This window comes from Narcine bancroftii, chromosome 2 (assembly GCF_036971445.1).
Source record: "Narcine bancroftii isolate sNarBan1 chromosome 2, sNarBan1.hap1, whole genome shotgun sequence".
Classification (NCBI taxonomy): domain Eukaryota; kingdom Metazoa; phylum Chordata; class Chondrichthyes; order Torpediniformes; family Narcinidae; genus Narcine; species Narcine bancroftii.
Window position 1 is genome coordinate 196,568,551 of NC_091470.1, and position 24,279 is coordinate 196,592,829.

Consider the following 24,279-nt stretch of genomic DNA (forward strand, 5'->3'; position numbering starts at 1 on the left):
ACAGTGGGGAACAGTGAAGAACTGTGGGGAACAATGGGGAATAGAGAAGAATAATGAGGAACAGTGGGGAACTGAGGGGAACAGTGGGGAGCAGTGTGAAACAGATGACGAACAGTGCAGAACACAGGTGAACAGTAGGTAACAGTGGACAAATGTGGGGAACAGGTGTGAAACAGTGGGGAACAAAAGGATAAATGGTGAACAGTGGGGAACATTGGAAAAAATGGGTAACAGTGTGGAACAGATGGGGAACAGTGTGGAACTGTGGGAAACCCTGCAGAAAAATGGGGAATGGAGGGGAATATTGGGGAGCAGGGAGGAACAATGAGGAAAGGAGAACAGATGAGTAACAATTGGAAACACTGCAGAACAGTGGAGAAAAGAGGGGAACAGATGGGGAACTGATGAGGAACAGTTGAGGACAGTGGGGAGCAGTGGGTAATTCTGGGGAGCAGTGGGGAACAGATGGTGAAACAGTATGGAAAGGTGGGGCACAGATTGGAAACAAGTGAGCATCTGATGGGCAACAATGGGGACCCATGGGGTACAGTGGGTAACAGTTGGGATCTGTGGGGAACAGTGGGGAAGAGATGTGGAACAGGAGGGAAAAGTGGGAGAAATGGGGAACAGTTCGGGGACAGCTGGAGAAAAGTGGGGAACAGTGATGAACTGTGGGGAACAGAAGGGAAGAATGAGTAACAGTGGGGAACAGAGGGTAACAGGGGAGATCAGTGGGGAACAAGGTGAACATTGGAGAACGTGGGGAACAGTGGTCAAAAGTGTGTGACAGGTGAGGAACAGTAGGGAACACTGGTGTATAGTGGGCAACAGAGGGGAATATTGAGGAACGGAAGGAAGAAATGGGGAACAGTGGGGATTACTGAGGAACAGTAGAGAACAATGGAGAAAGATGAATAGTGGGGAGCAGTGGGGAACAGTGGTGAAAACTGTGGAGACAGGGCAACAGTGGGGAACAGACTGGGGAAATGAGGGGAACAGTGGGGAACCATGGGGAACAGTGGTGAAAAGTGGGGAACTGGTGGGAAACAGCTGGGGAACATGTGGAGGAACAGGTGAGGGACAGTGAGAAACAGTTTTGAACAGATGGGGAACTGCTGGGGAACATATGTCAAACAGGTGGGGAACAGAGAGGAACAGATGGGGAACAGTGAGGAAAGGTGGTGAAAATGAGGAATGGTGGGAAACAGTGGGGAACAGTGGGGAGCAGTTGCAAATAGATAGGGAACTGAAGGGCAACAGTGGGGAAGAATGCGGAACAGTGGGGGAAATGGGGAACAGTGTGGAACTGATGGGTATGTGCGGAACAGTGGGGAACAGTGAGGAACTGTGCGGGAAAAGTGGAGAACACTGGGGACAGTTGAGAACAGTGGGGAACAGTGTGGAACGGGGGGGACAGCTGGAGAACAGTGGGGAGCAGGGGGAAACAGATAGTGAACAGTGGAGAATGGGGGAACAGAGGGGAAAAGTGGGGAACAGATTGGGAAATGAGGTGAACAGTGGTGACAAGTGGGTAACTGGTGGGAAACAGCTGGTGAACATGTGGAGGAACAGGTGGGGAACAGTGGGGAAAAGGTGAGGGACAGGACAGTGTGAAACAGTTTAGAACAGATGGAGAACTGTGGGGATCAGTGGGGAACAGTGGAGAAATGTTGGGGAACTGCTCGGGAACTTGTGTTGAACAGTTGGGGAACATTGGGGACCACTGCTGAACAGTGGGGAACAGAGGGGAAAAGTGGGGAGCAGGGGAGAACAATGAGGAAAGGTGAACAGATGGGGAATCGTGGGTAACACTGCAGAACAGTGGAGAACAGAGGGGAACAGTGGGTAAAATGGTGAACAGTGGGGAACAGAGGGGAAAAGTGGGGAACATTGGGAAAATTGGGCAACAATATGGAACAGATGGGGAGCAGCGGTGAAAATTAGGGAAAATGGGCAACAGTGCGGAACAATGGGGAAAATTAAGGAACAGTGGGGAACAGCTTAAAGGGTTCCAAAATCAAACCACTCATCAATACTCTTGCTCCCGGTTTACTATATAGAGCCCTAATCCAACCAATAAAAAAAGGACCAAACTTGAATTTCTCCAAAACTTTAAACAAAAAGTTCCATTCAACTCTATCAAATGCCTTTTCTGCATCTAAGGATATCGCCATCAGATGATCTGAAGATTGTCGAAATCTATTAATCAAACATCTGTTTGATCCATATGAATCAACTTAGGTAAAAATTTAGCCAATCTATTCGCTAATATTTTAGCTATTATTTTATAATCTGCATTTAACAACGAAATTGGTCTATATGAAGATATCTTCAAAGGATCTCTATCTTTTTTTGGAATTACGTGTAATTAAAGCACCAGAACAAGACTCAGGTAATTCATAATGTTCTCCAACTTGACTTAATACATCCCCAAACACTGTTTATCATCATAAAAATTTTTATAAAATTCAACCAAAAATCCATCATCACCAGGCGATTTACCTTTCGGCATTTCCAGCATAGCCATTTTAATTTCTGAATCAGTAAATGGTTCTTCTAACTCCTGCATATCTGCATCCTCTAATATCGATAAATTCAACTGTGATTAAAAAAAAGATAAATTGATCCAGTTTCTTGTTTTCCTTCAGATGTATATAACTTTTTATAAAATGAACAAAATTCATCATTAATCTCGCAAGGTTTATAAGTAATAAAGGAATTCCGTCTAACAGCATTCATAGTCCTCAAAATCTGTTCTTTCTTTAATTGCCACGCCAGAACCTTATTTGCTTTCTCTCCCCATTCATAATACCGTTGTTTAGTCCTATTAATCACACATTCAAATTGATAAGATTGCAAAGTATTATATTCCAATTTCAACCTAGATAATTCTATTTTCTGATCTTCTGTAGCATCTTTCTGAAATTCGTTTTCTAACTCATCAATCTGTTTCTCTAATTCAAAACTCTGATTTAATCGATTCTTCTTTATTTTAGAAGTATAACTAATTATTTGTCCTCTCAAATAGGCTTTCATAGCATCCCATAATACAAACTTACTTTGAACAGAATTAGAATTTTCTTTCAAAAAAATTAATTTGTTTTTTAAATATTTCCATATTTTTTAACAACATTGTATTAAACCTCCAACAATAGGCCACTTGTATTTTCTCAGAAGTTGCATATGTAAAATATAATAAAGAATGATCTGAAATCACCCTACTTTTATATTCCTCTAGTTGTATTTTCCCTTGTAAATGTGCCGATACTAAAAGAAGTCAATTCTTGAAAACGATTCATGTCTAGATGAATAAAAAGAGAATTTTTTCTCTGTCGGATTAAGACGTCTCCAAATATCTACTAAATTAAGATCTTTCATCAACGCTTGAACCTGAACTGCCATCTTGGATTTCTTAACTTTCTTCGGAGATTTATCTAATAAACCATATAACCATATAACCATTTACGGAGTGGAAACAGGCCATGTTGGCCTTTCGAGTCTGCCACGGTTCACTGATTTTGTGCACCCTCTTCAGGCATTGGTGATTTTAAGTGTAGTGTATCTTTGAGAATTTTAATATCTATCCATAGGTACTCTGCACTTTGGATGTGAAATCTCATATGAAAATATTCAAAAACATTGGCTGTGTGGGAGAAGCCAGTGAGTGGCCGTGGACAATAGCTTCTCAGACTGGAGGCCTGTGACTAGTGGTGTGCTGCAGGGATCGGTGCTGGGACCAGCATAGTTATGTGGTAAGAAATTCTGTCAGCTAAATCCAAGGCTCCATATACACTTTAAAAAGGCACCATGCTCACAGAACGTAGAATTTGGAATTAAATTGTGGTCTAAATCAAGAAATTTTTGGTGAAAATATGAATCTGCCAGCAATATTTTCATTTAACCTTGAAGGTTCCAAAACACAATTAAAATCACCACCAACTAAAATATTATCATTAGCCTGACCCAAACATAAAAGTGCATCTGAAATAAATATTTCATCATCTGTATTTGGGGCATAAATATTAAGTAAAGTCCAAAATTCACTAAAAATCTTACAATTCAATTTAAGAATACATCCTGCCTTTTCCGTTTGATGGTTTACAGTGGTAATTCTGCCGTGCCTGCAGGATGAAGGAATCTCAGGATTGTATGTGATGTCATGTGTGTACTCGGACAAGAAATCTGAATCTGAGCTCATTCTGGGCCAGCTCCTGTGGGTCCCCACAGAGAGGCTGGAGTTCATCTGTGGGTGAAGCCCGTGGCTGCACTGGAGTTGGTGCCAATGGCACTTCCACTAGCTCTTGTGTGGAGCATCACAGTGAGTCACAGAACAATGAAATCTCCAGCATGGACCAGGCGAGCAGGCCCTTTGGCCCAGAGTGTTTAGCTGACCTAATAACCCACTAAGAATTTCCCAACTGCATAATCCTCCATTTTTCTCAATTCCATGTATCTGGCATGACTGGGGTGGGGGGGTGGGTGGGTGCGGATTGCATTGGGTGACACCATCAGACCACCAAAATGACTGTCTATAAATTGTCTGAGCAGTGTTTCAGCAGAAATTTATTAATTTTTTATAAAAATATCCCTGTCGTTCATTATAGCAACAGAAGCATTTTTTTGCCAGCCCTGCTGATATGTATCAATGTCCCTACAAGGCTAAAACTAGATGCTCATTTACTTTTTGAACCTTCTACTGCACTCCGGTCAGAACTGTCATTATGACCCAATGACAACGAGGCTTCAAATCACACAGTTGCATCCACACACGCCAATCAGCAAGCACTGTTGTTTTTGTTGCTGCCGGGATTTTTACAGTCGCTGCTTTTGTCAAATTTTCTGGGTGTTTTAGCTACAATATTGTGGTCATTAGTGTTTATGAACTGAGATCGATAACATTTTGGGGAATAAAGTAGTATGATATTGTAGTTTAAAAGTGTAATTTTAATTTTGCTGGTCATTTATCTCACTACTGTCGCCATTACATTCAGTAATCTCTGGGAATTATGGGTAACATTACTACAAAAACCATTACTAAGGATTTTGTATGGGAGAAGGTCCATGGGGGGGGGGGAGGGAGTGGGAGTGAGCACCAACCCTCGTGATCCCACTCTATCCAATTAAAAAAAAATCCTTTTGCTCCCATCTCCACCACTGATGCCAACAGTACATTCATTCTCTGTGCGAAGAATTTGATTCTTACTTGCCCTCACCCCGTCCGCACCTCCTCCCAAGCACATAAAAACTATGTCCCCTTGCTCCTTCAGCCCTTTTAGTCCATGCCAAACCATTTTATTGTTGTGGCCTCATCCCACTGACCTGCACCCAGCCCGTGGCCCTCCAAACCTCCTTCCATCCATGTACCTGTCCAAATGCTTCCCCAATGTTAAAATTGAGCTCGCATTCACTACCACAGCTGGCAGCCACCAGCCCTAGGATGAAGCCTCTGGCCACCCACATGATCGATGCCTCTCATCACCTCCACCAGGACACCCCTCGTCCTCTGTCCCTCCAAGGAGAAAAGACCAAGTTCACGCGACCTATCCTCGCAAGATGCGCCCTTGTGAGTCTCCTTTGCGCTCTCTCTACAGCGTCCAGATCCACATTCTGGTGAGGTGACCAAAATGGAACACGATATTCCAAGTGGGTTGCAACATTATCTCACAGCTTTTGGACTTGAGCCCAATGGTTCATTTAAATTTTGACATACACATTTAGTTATACAGCAGAGTAACAGGCCCTTTTGGCCCACGAGCCCGTACCACCAAATTACTCACATACACTTTGAACAGTGGGAGGAAACCAGAGCCCCTTAGAGGAAACCCAACCTTGGGGTGAATGTGCAAACTCCTTATTGGCATCACCAGATTTCAAATTGTACGCTGTAACAGACAACATATACCTTTGTAACAATACTATCAACCTGTACAGCAGCATTAAGAGTCCTGTGTCCAAAATCTCGCAGTTCATCCACACTAAAGAGAGTCCTCCAACTTGCTTTTGACATATTGGCCTTCATAAATCAAAGTATCGACACAGGAGTTGAGATGTTACGGTATAAAACATTGGCGAGGCCAAATCTGGAGCATTGTGTACAGTGTTTAGTCACCCAACTACAGGAAAGATATCAATAAGATGAAAAGAGTGCAGAGAAGATTTACTAGGATGTTGCCTGGACGTCAGGGACTGAGATACAGGGAATGGTTCAACAGGTTCGGGACTTTAACCTCTGAAGATGTACTAGGATGTTGCCCAGGCATAAGGGACTGAATTGCAGGGAAAGGTTCAACAGGTTTGGGACTTTATCCCCTGAAGATATACTAGGACGTTGCCCGGATGTCAGGGACTGAGTTACAGGAAAAGGTTCTACAGGTTCAGGAATTTATCCCCTGAAGATTTACTTACATGTTGCCCAGATGTCGGGGATTGAGTTACAGAGAAAGGTACAACAGGTTTGGGAATTTATCCGCTGAAGATTAACTAGGATGTCACATGGACGTCAGTGACTGAGTTACAGGGAAAGTTCAACAGGTTTGGGAATTTATCCCCTGAAGATAAACTACGATTTCCCCTGGACATCAGGGACTGAGTTACAGGGAAAGGTTCAATAGTTTCGGGACATTATCACCTGAAGATTTAACAGAATGTTGCCCAGACATCAGGGACTGAGCTACAGGGAAAGGTTCAAGAGGTTCTGGACTTTAATCTCTGAAGATGTACTAGGATGTTGCCCAGGCATTAGGGACTCAGTTGCAGGGAAACGTTCAACAGTTTTCGGAATTTATCCCCTGAAAATAAATTCGGATTTTGCCTGGACGTCAGGGACTGAGTTACAGGGAAAGGATCATCAGGTTTGGGACTTTATCCCCTGAAAATTTACCAGGATGTTGCCCAGATGTCAGGGACTTAGTTACGGAGAAAGGTTCAATAGGTTCGGGACTTTGTTCCCTGAAGATTCATTAGAACGTTGCCTGGGCATCAGGGATTGAGTTACAGGGAAAGTTACAACAGGTTTGGGAATTTATCCGCTGAAAATTAACTAGGATGTCACACGGACGTCAGCGACTGAGTTACAGGGAAAGTTCAACAGGTTTGGGAATTTATCCCCTGAAGATAAACTACGATTTCCCCTGGACATCAGGGACTGAGTTACAGGGAAATGTTGAACAGGTTCGGGAATTTATCCCCTGAAGATTTACTAGGATGTTGCCCGGATGTCAGGGAGTGAGGTACTGGGAAAGATTCAACACTTTCAGGAATTTATCAACTGAACATTTACTAGGATGTTGCCAGGACGTCAGGGACTGAGTTACAAGGAAAGGTTCATCAGGTTGGGGACTTTATCACCTGAAGATTTACTAGGATGTTGCCCAGATGTCAGGGACTGAGTTACAGGCAAAGTTTCAAAAGATTTGGGAATTTATCCCCTGAAGATAAACTAGGATTTCGCCTGGACGTCAGGCATTGAGTTACGGGGAAAGGTTCTAAAGGTTCCGGAAATTATCCCCTTAACATTAACTAGGATGTTGCCGAGATGTCAAGGACTGAGTTACGGAGAAAGTTTCACAGGTTCTGGATATTATAACCTGAAGATTTAATAGCATCTTGCCCAGACGTCAGGAACCGAGTTACAGGAAATGTTCAAGGAAAGGTTCATAGCTACAGAGAAGGGTTCATCAGGTTCGGGACTTTAACCTCTGAAGATGTACTCGGATGTGGCCCAGGAATCAGGGACTGAGTTGCAGCGAAAGGTGCAACAGGTTTTGGAATTTATCTCCTGAAGATAAATTTGAATTTCGTCTGGGCATCAGGGACTGCGTTACAGGGAAAGGATCATCGGGGTTGGGACTTTATCCCCATAAGATTTACTAGGATGTTGCCCAGATGTCAGGGACTTAGTTACGGAGAAAGGTTCAACAGGTTCGGGACTTTATACACTGAAGATTTATTAGAACGTTGCCTGGGCATCAGGGATTGAGTTACACGGAAAGGTTCAAGAGGTTGAGGAATTTATCTCCTGAGGATTAATTAGGATTTGAACAGCCGTCAGGGACTGAGTTACAGGGAAAGGTTTAACAGGTCTGGGAATTAATGCCCTGAAGATAAATTAGGATTTCGCCTGGCATACAGGGACTGAGTTACGGGGTAAGTTTCAACTGGATTGAGACTTTATCCCTTGAAGATTTACTAGAACTTTGCCCGGATGTCATGTACTGAGTTACAAGGAAAGGTTCAACACATTCAGGAATTTATCACCTAAAGATTTACTAGGATGTTGCCAGGACGTCAGGGACTGAGTTACAGGGAAAGGTTCAACAAGTTCGGGAATTTATCCCCTAAAGGTTTACTAGAACATTGCCCGGATGTCAGGGACTGAGCTACAGGGAAAGGTTCAACAGATTCAGGAATATATCACGTGAAGATTTACTAGGATGTTGCCAGGACATCAGGGACAGAGTTACAGGGAAATGTTCAACAGGTTCTGGACTTTATAACCACTGATGATTTACTTGGATGTTGCCCAGGCGTCAGAGACTGAGTTACAGGGAAAGGTTCATCAGGTTTGGGACTTTATCACCTGAAGCTTCACTAGGATATTGCCCAGATGTCAGGTACTGAGTAATGGAGAAAGGTTGAATAGGTTTGAGATTTTATCCCCTGAAGATTTACTAGAACGTTGCTTGGGCATCAGGGATTGAGTTGCAGGGAAAGGTTCAACAGGTTCGGGAATTTATTCCCTGAAGATGAACTAGGATGTTGCCCAGACGTCAGGGACTGAGCTACAGGGAAAGGTTCAACAGGTTTGGGAATTTATGCCCTGAAGATAAATTTGGATTTCCCCTGGAATACAGGGACTGAGCTAAAGGGAAAGGTTAAACTGGTTTGTGGCTTTATCCCCTGAACATTTACTAGAATGTTGCGCAGATGTCATGGACTGAGGTACAAGGAAAGGTTCAACAGATTCAGGAAATTATAACCTGAAGATTTACTAGGATGTTGCCAGGACGTCAGGGACTGAGTAACAGGGAAAGGTTCAACAGGTTCGGGATTTTAACCTCTGAAGACATACTAGGATGTTGCCCAGGCATCAAAGATTGAGTTGCAGGGAAAGGTGCAACAGGTTTGGGACTTTATCCCTTGAAGATTTACAAGGACGTTGCCCGGATGTCAGGGACTGAGTTACAGGAAAAGGTTCAACAAGTTCGGAATTTATCCCCAAAAAATTTACTAGAATATTGCCCGGATGTCAGGGACTGAGTTACAGGGAAAGTTTAAACAGATTCTGGAATATATCACCTGAAGATTTACTAGGATGTTGTCAGGACATCAGGGACTGAGTTGCAGGGAAAGGTTCAACAGGTTCGGGAATTTAACCTTTGAAGATGTACTAGGATGTCATCCAGACTTCAGGGACTGAGTTACAGGGAAAAGTTCAAAAGGTTCTGGACTTTTTAACCCCTGATATTTAGGATGATCTTGACCAGACTTCATGGACTGAGTAAGAGGGAAAGATTCAACAGGTTCGAGGATTTATCCCCTGAACATTTCCTCGAATGTTGCCCAGATTTTGGGGACTGAGTTATTGGGAAATTTTGAACAGTTTCTGGATTTATAACCTTTGATGATTTACTAGGATATTGTCAAGACTTCAGGGACAGAGTTACAGGGAAAGGTTCAACAGGTTCTGGACTTTATAACCACTGATGATTTACTAGGATGTTGCCCAGCCGTCAGGGACTGAGCTACAGGGAAAGGTTCAACAGGTTTGGGAATTTATGCCCTGAAGATAAATTTGGATTTCCCCTGGAATACAGGGACTGAGTTACAGGGAAAGGTTAAACTGGTTTGTGGCTTTATCCCCTGAACATTTACTAGAATGTGGCGCGGATGTCATGGACTGAGGTACAAGGAAAGGTTCAACAGATTCAGGAATTTATAACCTGAAGATTTACTATGATGTTGTCAGGACATCAGGGACTGAGTTGCAGGGAAAGGTTCAACAGGTTCGGGAATTTAACCTTTGAAGATGTACCAGGATGTCATCCAGACTTCAGGGACAGAGTTACAGGGAAAGGTTCAACAGGTTCTTGACTTTATAACCACTGATGATTTACTAGGATGTTGCCCAGCCATCAGGGACTGAGTTACGGAGAAAGGTACAACAGGTTTGGGACTTTATCACCTGAAAATTTACTAGAACATTGCCCAGATGTCAGGGACTGAGTGACAAGGAAAGTTTCAAAAGATTCAGGAATATAATCTCTGAAGATGTACTAGGATGTTGCCTAGGTATCAAGGATGAGTTGCAGGGAAAGGTTCAACAGGTTCGGGACTTTATCCCCTGAACATTTACTAGGATGTTGTCCAGACTTCAGGGACAGAGTTGCAGGGCAAGGTTCAAGAGGTTTGGGACTTTATCCCTTGAAGGTTTACTAGGACGTTGCCCGAATGTCAGGGACTGAGTTACAGGAAAAGGTTCAACAAGTTCGGGAATTTATCCCCAAAAGATTTACTAGAACATTGCCCGGATGGCAGGAATTGATTTACAGGGAAAGGTTCAACAGATTCTGGAATAAATCACCTGAAGATTTACTAGGATGTTGCCAGGACATCAGGGACTGAGTTACAGGGAAAGGTTCAATAGATTCGTGATATTATCCCCTGAAGATTTAATAGGATGTTGCCCAGACATCAGGGACCGAGTTACAGGTAACGGTTCAACAGGTTCGGGAATTTAATCTCTGAAGATGTGCTCGGATGTTGCCCAGGAATCAGGGACTGAGTTGCATGGAAAACTTCAACAGGTTTGGGAACTTATCCCCTGAAGATGAACTCGAATTTCGCCTGGACGTCAGGAACTGCGTTACAGGGAAAGGATCATCAGATTTGGGACTTTATCCGCTGAAGATTTACTTGGATGTTGCCCAGATGTCAGGTACATACCTACGGAGAAGCGTTCATCAGGATCGGGACTTTAACCTCTGAAGATGTATTAGGATGTTGCCCGGTCATTAGGGACTGAGTTTCAGGGAAAGGTTCAACAGGTTTGGGGATTTATCCCCTGACGAATTACTACAACGTTGCCCGGATGCCATGGACTGAGTTACAAGGAAAGGTTCAACAGTTTCTGGATTTATAACCACTGATGATTTACTAGGATGTTGTCCAGACTTCAGGGACTGAGTTACAGGGAAAAGTTCAAAAGGTTCAGGACTTTTTAACCCCTGATATTTATGACGCTCTTGCCCAGACTTCATGGACTGAGTAAGAGGGAAAGATTCAACAGGTTCAAGAATTTATCCCCTGAACATTTCCTCGAATGTTGCCCAGATTTTGGGGCCTGAGTTATTGGGAAAATTTCAACAGTTTCTGGATTTATAACCACTGATGATTTACTAGGATGTTGTCCAGACTTCAGAGACAGAGTTACAGGGAAAGGTTCAACAGGTTCAGGACTTTTTAACCCCTGATATTTATGACGCTCTTGCCCAGACTTCATGGACTGAGTAAGAGGGAAAGATTCAACAGGTTCAAGAATTTATCCCCTGAACATTTCCTCGAATGTTGCCCAGATTTTGGGGCCTGAGTTATTGGGAAAATTTCAACAGTTTCTGGATTTATAACCACTGATGATTTACTAGGATGTTGTCCAGACTTCAGAGACAGAGTTACAGGGAAAGGTTCAACAGGTTCTGGACTTTATAACCACTGATGATTTACTAAGATGTTGCCCAGGCGTCAGGGACTGAGTTACAGGGAAAGGTTCATCAGGTTTGGGACTTTATCCCCTGAAGCTTTACTAGCATGTTGCCCAGATGTCAGGTACTGAGTTACGGAGAAAGGTACTGCAGGTTTGGGACTTTATCACCTGAAGAATTACTAGAACATTGCCCAGATGTCAGGGACTGAGTTACAAGGAAAGGTTTCAACAAGTTCGGGAATTTATCCCCTAAAGATTTACTAGAACATTGCCCGGATGTCAGGGACAGAGTTACAGGGAAAGGTTCAACAGGTTCGGGACTTTTTAACTCCTGATATTTATAAGGATCTTGCCCAGGCTACAGGGACTGAGTAAGAGGGAAATATTCAACAGGTTAGAGAATTTATCCCCTGAACATTTACTAGGATGTTGTCCAGACTTCAGGGACAGAGTTGCAGGGAAAGGTTCAAGAGGTTTTGGACTTTATCCCTTAAAGGTTTACTAGGACGTTGCCCGAATGTCAGGGACTGAGTTACAGGGAAAGGTTCAACAGATTCTGGAATGTATCACCTGAAGATTTACTAGGATGTTGCCAGGACATCAGGGACTGAGTTACAGGGAAAGGTTCAATAGATTCGTGATATTATCCCCTGAAGATTTAACAGGATGTTGAACAGACGTCAGGGACCGAGTTACAGGTAACGGTTCAACAGGTTCGGGAATTTAATCTGTGAAGATGTGCTCGGATATTGCCTTGGAATCAGGGATTGAGTTGCAGGGAAAACTTCAACAGGTTTGGGAATTTATCCCCTGAAGATGAACTCGAATATCGCCTGGACGCCAGGAACTGTGTTACAGGGAATGGATCATCAGGTTTGGGACTTTATCCGCTGAAGATTGACTTGGATGTTGCCCAGATGTCAGGGACATAGCTACAGAGAAGGGTTCATCAGATTCGGGACTTTAACCTCTGAAGATGTACTAGGATGTTGCCCGGTCATCAGGGACTGAGTTGCAGGGAAAGTTTCAACAGGTTTGGGAATTTATCACCTGAAGATGAACTCGAATTTCGCCTGGACGTCAGGGACTGTGTTACAGGGAAAGGATCATCAGGTTTGGGACTTTATCCACTGAAGATTTACTTGGATGTTGCCCAGATGTCAGGGATATAGCTACAGAGAAGGGTTCATCTGGTTCGGGACTTTAACCTCTGAAGATGTACTAGGATGTTGCCCGGTCATCAGGGACTGAGTTGCAGGGAAAGCTTCAACAGGTTTGGGAATTTATCACCTGAAGATGAACTCGAATTTCGCCTGGACGTCAGGGACTGCGTTACAGGGAAAGTATGATCAGGTTTGGGACTTTATCTCCTGAAGATTTACTTGGATTTTGCCCAGATGTCAGGGACATAGCTACGGAGAAGCGTTCATCAGGATCGGGACTTTAACCTCTGAAGATGTATTAGGATGTTGCCCGGTCATCAGGGACTGAGTTGCAGGGAAAGGTTCAACAGGTTCGGGACTTTTTAACCCCTGATATTTATGAGGATCTTGCCCAGACTTCAGGGACTGAGTAACAGGGAAAGATTCAACAGGTTCGAGAATTTATCCCCTGAAGATTTACTAGGATGTTGCCCAGATGTCAGGGACTGCATTATGGAGAGGGATTTAACAGGTTTTTTTAAAAATTTTTTATTTTTCACACCATAAATCACATTAGCCATGATATACACTTTTTCTTTTTCACACATATACAGTGACTTTTTCTCCCCCCCTCCCTCCTCCCAAGCCACCCCCCCACCCCCCCTCTCATCCATTTTAGGTATACAATCTAGGTTGCATTAAACCAGTCAGACAATGTTGTCATTCAACAAAAATACACCAGAAATTCTACTGAGTCCATTCTTTTCTTTCCTTCTCCTTCCATCAACTTAGGTAATGTTTGTCCCCGGTAGGTTTTCGCTATTGTATTTAATGTAAGGCTCCCATACTTGTTCGAATATTTCAATATTATTTCTTAAACTATATGTTATTTTTTCTAATGGAATACATTTATTCATTTCTATATACCATTGTTGTATTTTCAAATTATCTTCCAATTTCCAGGTTGACATAATACATTTTTTTGCTACGGCTAGGGCTATCTTAACAAATCTTTTTTGTGCATCCTCCAAATCAATTCCAAATTCTTTGTTTTTTATGTTACTTTGGAGAAAGATCTCTGGATTCTTTGGTATATTGTTTTCTGTTATTTTATTTAATATCTGATTGAGATCATCCCAAAATTTTTCTACTCTCTCACATGTCCAGATTGCATGAATTGTTGTTCCCATTTCTTTTTTACATCGAAAACATCTATCAGATACTGTTGGGTCCTATTTATTTAACTTTTGCGGTGTAATGTATAGTCTGTGTAACCAATTATATTGTATCATACATAGCCTCGTATTTATTGTATTTCTCATCGTTCCAGAACATAATTTCTCCCATGTTTCCTTTTTTATCTTTATATTTAAATCTTGTTCCCATTTTTGTTTAGTTTTACCATTTGTTTCCTCATTCTCCTTTTCTTGCAGTTTAATATACATATTTGTTATAAATCTTTTGATTAACATTGTATCTGTAATCACATATTCAAGGTTACTTCCCTCTGGTAAACTCAAATTGCTTCCTAATTTATCTTTCAAGTAGGATCTCAGTTGGTAATATGCCAGCGCTGTATCTCCAGTTATATTGTACTTATCTCTCATTTGTTCAAAGGATAAGAATCTACTTCCTGAAAAACAATTTTCTATTCTCTTAATCCCTTTTTTTTTCCCATTCTCTAAAGGAAAGGTTATCTATTGTAAAAGGGAGTAGCTTATTTTGCGTCAATATTAGTTTTGGTAATTGATAATTTGTTTTATTTCTTTCTACATGAATCTTCTTCCAAATATTGAGGAGATGATGTAATACTGGAGAAGTTCTATGTTGTACCAATTTTTCGTCCCATTTATATAATATGTGTTCAGGTATCTTTTCCCCTATTTTATCTAATTCTAATCTCGTCCAGTCTGGTTTTTCCCTTGTTTGATAAAAATCTGATAGGTATCTTAATTGTGCGGCTCTATAATAATTTTTGAAGTTTGGCAATTGTAAGCCTCCTTGTTTATACCATTCTGTTAATTTATCTAGTGCTATCCTCAGTTTCCCCCCTCTCCATAAAAATTTCCTTATTATTTTCTTTAACTCTTTGAAGAATTTTTCTGTCAGTTGTATTGGCAATGCCTGAAATAAGTATAATATCCTTGGAAAAATGTTCATTTTAATACAGTTTATCCTTCCTATCAGTGTTAGTGTTAGATCTTTCCAATGCTCTAAATCGTCCTGTAATTTTTTCATTAGTGGATTGTAATTGAGTTTATATAATTGGCTTAGATTTTTGTTTATTTGTACACCTAGGTATCTTATTGCCTGCATTTGCCATCTGAATGGAGATTCCTTCTTAAATTTTGAGAAATCCGCATTATTCATAGGCATTGCTTCACTTTTATTTATGTTTATCTTGTAACCCGACACTTCTCCATATTCCTTCAATTTCTTATATAATTCTTTTATTGATTGTTCTGGTTCTGTTAAGTACACTATAACATCATCCGCAAATAGACTGATTTTATATTCCCTGTCTTTTATTTTTATTCCTTTTATATTATTATCTATTCTTATCAATTCTGCTAGTGGTTCTATAGCTAGCGCAAACAATAAAGGTGATAGTGGGCATCCCTGCCGCGTTGACCTGCTTAAGTTAAATTGCTATGATACATGTCCATTTACTGTCACTTTCGCTAACGGTCCCTTATATAATGCTTTAATCCAATTAATATACTTCTCCGGTAAACTGAATTTTTGCAATACTTTGAACAAATAATTCCATTCTACTCTGTCGAAGGCCTTCTCTGCGTCTAAAGCAACTGCTACTGTAGGTGCTTTATTTCCTTCTACTGCATGAATTAAATTAATAAATTTACAAATATTGTCTGTTGTGCGTCTTTTTTTGATAAATCCAGTTTGGTCTAAGTTTACCATTTTCGGTACCTGTTCTGCTAATCTGTTTGCTAATAGTTTAGCTATTATTTATGCTATTATTTATGCGGCCTAATTTGGAGTTCTGTGTGCAGTTCTGGTCGCCTAATTATAGGAAGGATATAAACAGAGTGGAGAGAGTGCAGAGAAGGTTTACCAGAATGTTGCCTGGGTTTAAGCATCTGGAGTATGGGGAGAGATTGGACAGATTGGGTCTTTATTCTTTGGAGCGTAGAAGGTTGAGAGGGGATTTGATAGAAGTATTTAAGATTATGAAAGGGATAGACAGAATGGATGTGGATAGACTATTTCTGTTAAGAGGAGGAAGGTTTAAAACAAGAGTACATGAGTTAAGAATTAAGGGGCAGAGGTTTAGAGGTAACATGAGGGGGAACTTCTTTACTCAGAGAGTGGTAGCTGTGTGGAATGATCTTCCGGGAGAAATAGTGGCGGCGGAGTCAATTGTATTATTTAAGAAAAGGTTGGACAGGTATATGGATGAGAGGAAGATGGAGGGTTATGGGCATTGTGCAGGGAGGTGGGATTAGAAAGGGGTGTTTGGTTCGGTGCGGACTAGAAGGGCCTAATGGCCTGTTTCCGTGCTGTAATTGTTATGTTATGTTATGTTATCTTATAATCTGTGTTTAGCAAAGATATTGGTCTATATGACGCTGGTGAGAGTGGATCTTTCCCTTGTTTTAGTATTACTGTAATTATTGCTGTTTTACATGAATCTGGTAAGTTTTGTGTCTCATCAATCTGGTTGATTACATCCAGGAGGGGCGGTATTAATAAGTCTTTAAATGTTTTGTAGAATTCTATTGGAAATCCATCCTCTCCTGGTGTCTTATTATTTGGTAATTTTTTTATTATCTCTTGTATTTCTACTGTTCCAAATGGTTCTGTTAATTTATTTTGTTCCTCTATTTGTAGTTTTGGTAGTTCAATTTTAATCAGAAATTCATCTATTTTCCCTTCTTTCCCTTTGTTTTCAGTTCGGTATAATTGTTCATAGAATTCTCTAAAGTTTTCCTTAATTTCTTTTGGATTATATGTAATTTGTTTGTCTTTTTTCCTTGATGCCAATACCATTTTCTTTGCTTGCTCTGTCTTAAGCTGCCATGCTAGGATTTTGTGCGTTTTTTCACCTAGTTCATAATATTTCTGTTTTGTCATCATTATATTCTTCTCTACCTTATATGTTTGTAATGTTTCATATTTTATTTTTTATCCGCCAATTCTCTTCCTTTAGTTGTATCTTCCTTCATTACTAATTTTTTTTCTATGTTTACTATTTCCCTTTCCAACTGCTCTGTTTCCTGATTATAGTCCTTCTTCATCTTGGTTACATAACTTATTATTTGCCCTCTAATGAATGCTTTCATTGCGTCCCATAGTATAAACTTATCTTCCCCTGATTCCGTATTTACTTCAAAATACATTTTTAATTGTTTTTCAATAAATTCTCTAAAATCCTGTCTTTTAAGTAGCATGGGGTTTAATCTCCATCTATACATTCTTGGAGGGATGTCCTCTAGCTTTACTGTCAATATTAAGGGTGAATGGTCCGATAGCATTCTCGCTTTATATTCTGTTTTTCTTACTCTATCCTGCATACTAGCTGATAACAAAAATAGGTCTATTCTTGAGTATGTTTTATGTCTAGCCGAGTAGTATGAGTATTCCTTTTCTTTTGGGTTTTGTTTCCTCCATATATCCAAAAGTTTCATTTCTTGTATTGATTTAATTATAAATTTGGTTACTTTGTTCTTCCTGTTAATTTTTTTCCCCGTTTTATCCATATTTGGATCCAAATTCAGGTTGAAATCCCCTCCTATTAGTATGTTCCCTTGCGTATTAGCTACCTTCAAAAAGATATCTTGCATAAACTTTTGATCTTCTTCGTTAGGTGAATATACATTAAGTAGATTCCAAAACTCCGAATATATCTGACATTTTATCATAACATATCTCCCTGCTGGATCTATTATTTCCTCTTCTATTTTAAATGGCACATTTTTACTAATTAATATAGCCACTCCTCTTGCTTTTGAATTATACGATGCTGCTGTTACATGTCCTACCCAATCTCTCTTTAATTTCTTGTGCTCCAATTCAGTTAAGTGTGTTTCTTGGACAAATGCTATATCAATTTTTTCCTTTTTCAGTAAATTTAGTAGTTTCTTCCTTTTAATTTGGTTATGTATTCCATTAATATTTAAAGTCATATAGTTCAGCGTAGCCATTTTATATTTTGTTTATCTTCTCTTTCAGTTTTTCCATCATTACCTTTCCTCCTTTTCCATTTCTGTTTTCTTATTTTCAACTCTTTATAAGACAACATTCCTACAACATCCAACATTTTCCTTATTCTCCTATTTATATCTTCTTTATCCCCAATCTCCCCTTCCCCTCCTGAGTTGTCCTTTATCGAGAGGGATTTAACAGGTTCAGGAATTTACCACCTGAAGATTTACTAGGCTGTTGCCAGGACGTCAGGGACTGAGTGATAGGGAAAGGTTCAACACGTTCAGGACTTTAACCTCTGAAAATGTACTAGAATGTTGCCCAGGCATCGGGGACTGAGTTACAGGGAAAGGTTCAATAGGTTCGGGACATTATCCCCTGAAAATTTAATAGTATGTTGCCCGGACGTCAGGGATTGCGTTAAAGGGAAAGGTTCAACAGGTTCTGGACTTTAATCTCTGAAGATGTACTAGGATGTTGCCCAGGCATCGGGGACTGAGTTACATGGAAAGGTTCAATAGGTTCGGGACATTATCCCCTGAAAATTTAATAGTATGTTGCCCGGACGTCAGGGATTGCGTTAAAGGGAAAGGTTCAACAGGTTCTGGACTTTAATCTCTGAAGATGTACTAGGATGTTGCCCAGGCATCAGGGACTGAGTTGCAGGGAAAGGTTCAACAGGTTTTGGAGTTTATCCCCTGCAAATATACTAGGACGTTTTTTCGGATGTCATGGACTGAGTAACAGGAAATATTCTAAAGGTTCAGCAATTTATCCCCTGAACATTTACTAGGATGTTGCCCTGATTTCAGGGTCTGAGGTACAAGGAAAGGATCAATAGGTTCGGGACATTATCCCCTGGAGATTTAATAGGATGTTGCCCAGATGTCAGGGACTGAGTTACAGAGAAAGGTTCAAGACCTTATCCACTGAAGAATTACTTCAACGTTGCCAAGAGTTCAGCGACTGAGTTGCAATGAAAACTTCAACAGGTTCAGGATTTGTACCCTGAACAATTGCTAGAATGTTGTTTAGGGACTGAGTTACTTGGAAAAGTTCAACAGATTAAGGAATTTACCACCTGAAGATTTACTAGGATGATGCCAGAATGTCAGGGACTGAGTTACAGGGAAAGGTTCAACAGGTTCGGGACTTTAACCTCTGAAGATTAACTAAGATTTCACCCGAACGTCAGTGACTGAGTTACAGGGAAAGGTTCAGCAGGTTCAGGAATTTATCACCTGAAGATTTACTAGGATGTTGCCAGGACGTCAGGGATTGAGTTACAGGGAAATGTTCAACAGATTCGAGACTTTAATCTCTGAAGTTGTACTAGGATTTTGTCCAGGCATCAGGGAGTGAGTTACAGGGAAAGGTTCAACAAGTTCGGGAAGTTATCCCCTAAAGAATTACTAGAACATTGCCCAGATGTCTGGGACTGAGTTACAGGGAAAGGTTCAACATTTTCAGGAATTTATCACCTGCAGATTTACTAGGACATTGCAAGAATATCAGGGACTGAGTTGAGGGAAAGGATCATCAGGTTCGGGACATTTTAACCCCTGATATTTATGAGGATCTTGCCCAGACGTCAGGGATTGAGTAACAGGGAAAGGTTCAACAGGATTTGGAGTTTATCCCCTGAAGATTTACTTGGATGTTGCCAGGATTTTCGGGACTGAATTACAAGGAAAGGTTAATCAGGTTTGGGACTTAATCCCCTGCTGATATACTAGGACGTTGCTCGGATGTCATAGACTGAGTTACAGGGAATGGTTCAACAGGTTCAGCAATTTATCCCCTGAAGATTTACTAGGACGTTGTCCAGATTTCAGGGACTGAGTTACAGGGAAAGGTTCAATAGGTTCGGGACATTATCCCCTGAAGATTTAATATGATATTGCCCGGATGGCAGGGATTGAGTTACAGGGACAGGTTCAACAAAGGCGGGAAGATTTCCCCTAAAGATTTCCCTGAACGTTGTCCAGATGTCAGGGACTGAGTTACTGGGAAACGTTCAACAGGATCGGGACTTTAACCTCTGAAGATGTACGAGGATCTTATCCAGATTTCAGGGATAAAGTAACAAGGAAATATTCAACAGGTTCGTGAATTTATCCTGTGAAGATTTACTAGGATGTTGCCCAGATTTGGGGACTGAGTCAAAGGGAAAAGTTCCACAGGTTCAAGACTTTCATCCCCTGACGAATTACTAGAACTTTGCCTTGGCATCAGGGATTGAGTTACAGGGAAAGGTTCAATGGAATCTGGACATTGACCCCTGAAGATTTAATAGGATGTTGTCTGGACATCAGGGACTGAGTTACACGGAAATGTTCAACAGGCTCGGGACTTTAATCTCTGAAGATGTACTTGGATGTTGCCCAGGCATCAGGGACTGGGTTCCAGGGAAAGGTTCAACAGGTTTTGGAATTTAGCCCCTGAAGATTTACTTGAATGTTGCTGGGATGTCAGGGACTGGGTTACAAGGAAATGTTCATCAGGTTTGGGACTTTATCCCCTGAAGATTTACTAGGATATTGCCCAGGGTTCAGGGACTGAGTTGCAGGGTAAGGTTCAATATGTTTGGGAGATTTTCCTCTGCAGATCTACTAGGACGTTGCCCGGACGTCAGGGACTGAGTTACAGGGAAAGGTTCAACAGGTTCTGGACTTTAATCTCTGAAGATGCACTAGGATGTTGCCCAGGCATCAGGGACTGAGTTGCAGGGAAAGGTTCAACAGGTTTTGGAGATTATCCCCTGCAAATATACTAGGACGTCTCTCGGATGTCATGGACTGAGTTATAGGAAATATTCCAAAGGTTCAGCAATTTATCCCCTGAAGATTTAATAGGATGTTGCCCAGATTTCAGGGACTGAGTTCCGCAGAAAGGTTCAACAGGTTTGGGACTTTATCCCCTGACGATTTACTAGGATGTTGCCAGGACGTCAGGGACTGGGTGACAGGGAAATGTTCAACAGGTTCTGGACTTTAACCTCTGAAGATGTACGAGGATGTTGCCCAGGCATCAGGGATTGAGTTGCAGGGAAAGGTTCAACAGGTTTTGGAGTTTATCCCCTGCAAATATACTAGGACGTTTTTTCGGATGTCATGGACTGAGTAACAGGAAATATTCTAAAGTTTCAGCAATTTATCCCCTGAAGATTTACTAGGATGTTGCCCTGATTTCAGGGACTGAGGTACAAGGAAACATTCAACATGTCTGAGAATTTATCCCCTGAAGATAAACTAGGATTTTACCTGCAGCTCAGGCATTGAGTTACGGGGAAAGGTTCGAAAGGTTCGGGAAATTATCCCCTGAACATTTACTAGGATGTCGCCCGAAAGTCAGGGACTGAATTACTGGGAAAGATTTAACAGGTTCAGGAATTTATCACCTGAAGATTTACTAGGATGTTGCCAGGACGTCAGGTACTGAGTTACAGGGAAAGGTTCAGCAGGTTCGGGACTTTATCCCCTGAAGAGTGACTAGGATGTTGCACGGACGTCAGGGACTGAGTTACTGGGAATGATTCAACAGGTTCAGGAATTTATCACCTGAAGATTTACTAGGAGGTTGCCAGGACGTCAGGGACTGGGTGACAGGGAAATGTTCAACAGGTTCTGAACTTTAACCTCTGAAGATGTACGAGGATGTTGCCCAGGCATCAGGGATTGAGTTACAGGGAAAGGTTCAACAGATTCGAGACTTTAATCTCTGAAGTTGTACTAGGATGTTGCCCAGGCATCAGAGACTGAGTTACAGGGAAAGGTTCATTAGGTTTGGGACTTTATCCCCTGAAGATTTACTAGGATGTTGCCAGGACGTCAGGGACTGGGTGACAGGGAAATGTTCAACAGGTTCTGGACTTTAACCTCTGAAGATGTACGAGGATGTTGCCCAGGCATCAGGGATTGAGTTACAGGGAAAGGTTCAACACATTCAAGACTTTAATCTCTGAAGTTGTAGTAGGATGTTGCCCAGGCATCAGGGAGTGAGTTACAGGGAAAGGTTCAACAAGTTCGGGAAGTTATCCCCTAAAGAATTACTAGAACGTTGCCCAGATGTCTGGGACTGAGTTACAGGGAAAGGTTCAACAGTTTCAAGAATTTATCACCTGCAGATTTACTAGGACATTGCCAGAATATCAGGGACTGAGTTAAGGGAAATGTTCATCAGGTTCGGGACATTTTAGCCCCTGATATTTATGAGGATCTTGCCCAGATGTCATGGATTGAGTAACAGGGAAAGGTTCAACAGGATTTGGACTTTATCCCCTGAAGATTTACTTGGATGTTGCCAGGATGTCCGGGACTGAATTACAAGGAAAAGTTAATCAGGTTTGGGACTTAATCCCCTGCTGATATACTTGGGCGTTGCTCGGATGTCATGGACTGAGTTACAGGGAATGGTTCAACTGGTTCAGCAATTAATCCCCTGAAGATTTACTGGGACGTTGTCCAGATTTCAGGGACTGAGTAACAGGGAAAGGTTCAATAGGTTCGGGACATTATTCCCTGAAGATTTAATATGATATTGCCCGGATGGCAGGGATTGAGTTACAGGGACAGGTTCAACAAGTGCGGGAAGATTTCCCCTAAAGATTTCCCTGAACGTTGTCCAGATGTCAGGGACTGAGTTACAGGGAAAGGTTCAACAGGATTGGGACTTTAACCTCTGAAGATGTACGAGGATCTTATCCAGATTTCAGGGACTGAGTAACAAGGAAATATTCAACAGGTTCGTGAATTTATCCTGTGAAGATTTACTAGGATGTTGCCCAGATTTTGGGGACTGAGTCAAAGGGAAAAGTTCCACAGGTTCGAGACTTTCATCCCCTGACGAATTACTAGAACTTTGCCTTGGCATCAGGGATTGAGTTACAGGGAAAGGTTCAATAGAATCTGGACATTGACCCCTGAAGATTTAATAGGATGTTGTCCGGACATCAGGGACTGAGTTACACGGAAATGTTCAACAGGCTCGGGACTTTAATCTCTGAAGATGTACTTGGATGTTGCCCAGGCATCAGGGACAGGGTTGCAGGGAAAGGTTCAACAGGTTTTGGAATTTAGCCCCTGAAGATTTACTTGGATGTTGCCGGGATGTCAGGGACTGGGTTACAAGGAAATGTTCATCATGTTTGGGACTTTATCCCCTGAAGATTTACTAGGATATTGCCCAGGGTTCAGGGACTGAGTTGCAGGGTAAGGTTCAACATGTTTGGGAGATTTTCCCCTGCAGATATACTAGGATGTTGCCCGGACGTCAGGGACTGAGTTACAGGGAAAGGTTCAACAGGTTCTGGACTTTAATCTCTGAAGATGTACTAGGATGTTGCCCAGGCATCAGGGACTGAGTTGCAGGGAAAGGTTCAACAGGTTTTGGAGATTATCCCCTGCAAATATACTAGGACGTCTCTCGGATGTCATGGACTGAGTTATAGGAAATATTCCAAAGGTTCAGCAATTTATCCCCTGAAGATTTAATAGGATGTTGCCCAGATTTCAGGGACTGAGTTCCGCAGAAAGGTTCAACAGGTTTGGGACTTTATCCCCTGACGATTTACTAGGATGTTGCCAGGACGTCAGGGACTGGGTGACAGGGAAATGTTCAACAGGTTCTGGACTTTAACCTCTGAAGATGTACGAGGATGTTGCCCAGGCATCAGGGATTGAGTTGCAGGGAAAGGTTCAACAGGTTTTGGAGTTTATCCCCTGCAAATATACTAGGACGTTTTTTCGGATGTCATGGACTGAGTAACAGGAAATATTCTAAAGTTTCAGCAATTTATCCCCTGAAGATTTACTAGGATGTTGCCCTGATTTCAGGGACTGAGGTACAAGGAAACATTCAACATGTCTGAGAATTTATCCCCTGAAGATAAACTAGGATTTTACCTGCAGCTCAGGCATTGAGTTACGGGGAAAGGTTCGAAAGGTTCGGGAAATTATCCCCTGAACATTTACTAGGATGTCGCCCGAAAGTCAGGGACTGAATTACTGGGAAAGATTTAACAGGTTCAGGAATTTATCACCTGAAGATTTACTAGGATGTTGCCAGGACGTCAGGTACTGAGTTACAGGGAAAGGTTCAACAAGTTCTGGACTTTAATCTCTGAAAATGTACTAGAATGTTGCCCAGAGATCAGGGACTGAGTTACAGGGAAAGGATCAATAGGTTCGGGACATTATCCCCTGAAGATTTAATAGGATGTTGCCCAGATGTCAGGGACTGTGTTAAAGAGAAAGGTTCAAGACCTTATTC

The 24,279-nt window shown here is 41.6% G+C and overlaps 1 protein-coding gene across 5 annotated transcripts in view; it reads left to right on the plus strand.

Moving 5' to 3' along the window:
- LOC138754920 (galactose-3-O-sulfotransferase 2-like) overlaps positions 1 to 24,279 on the plus strand; it is a 167,643-nt gene that overhangs the window by 16,005 nt on the left and 127,359 nt on the right. For 4 of the 5 annotated variants that reach the window (XM_069919936.1, XM_069919942.1, XM_069919937.1 and 1 more), the window contains one exon: positions 3,591 to 3,752. The gene's annotated coding sequence lies outside the window, so the exon portion shown is untranslated. Of the gene's footprint in view, positions 1 to 2,301; positions 2,393 to 3,590; positions 3,753 to 24,279 lie in introns of those variants that run through there. The other variant, XM_069919940.1, reaches the window with a different exon arrangement.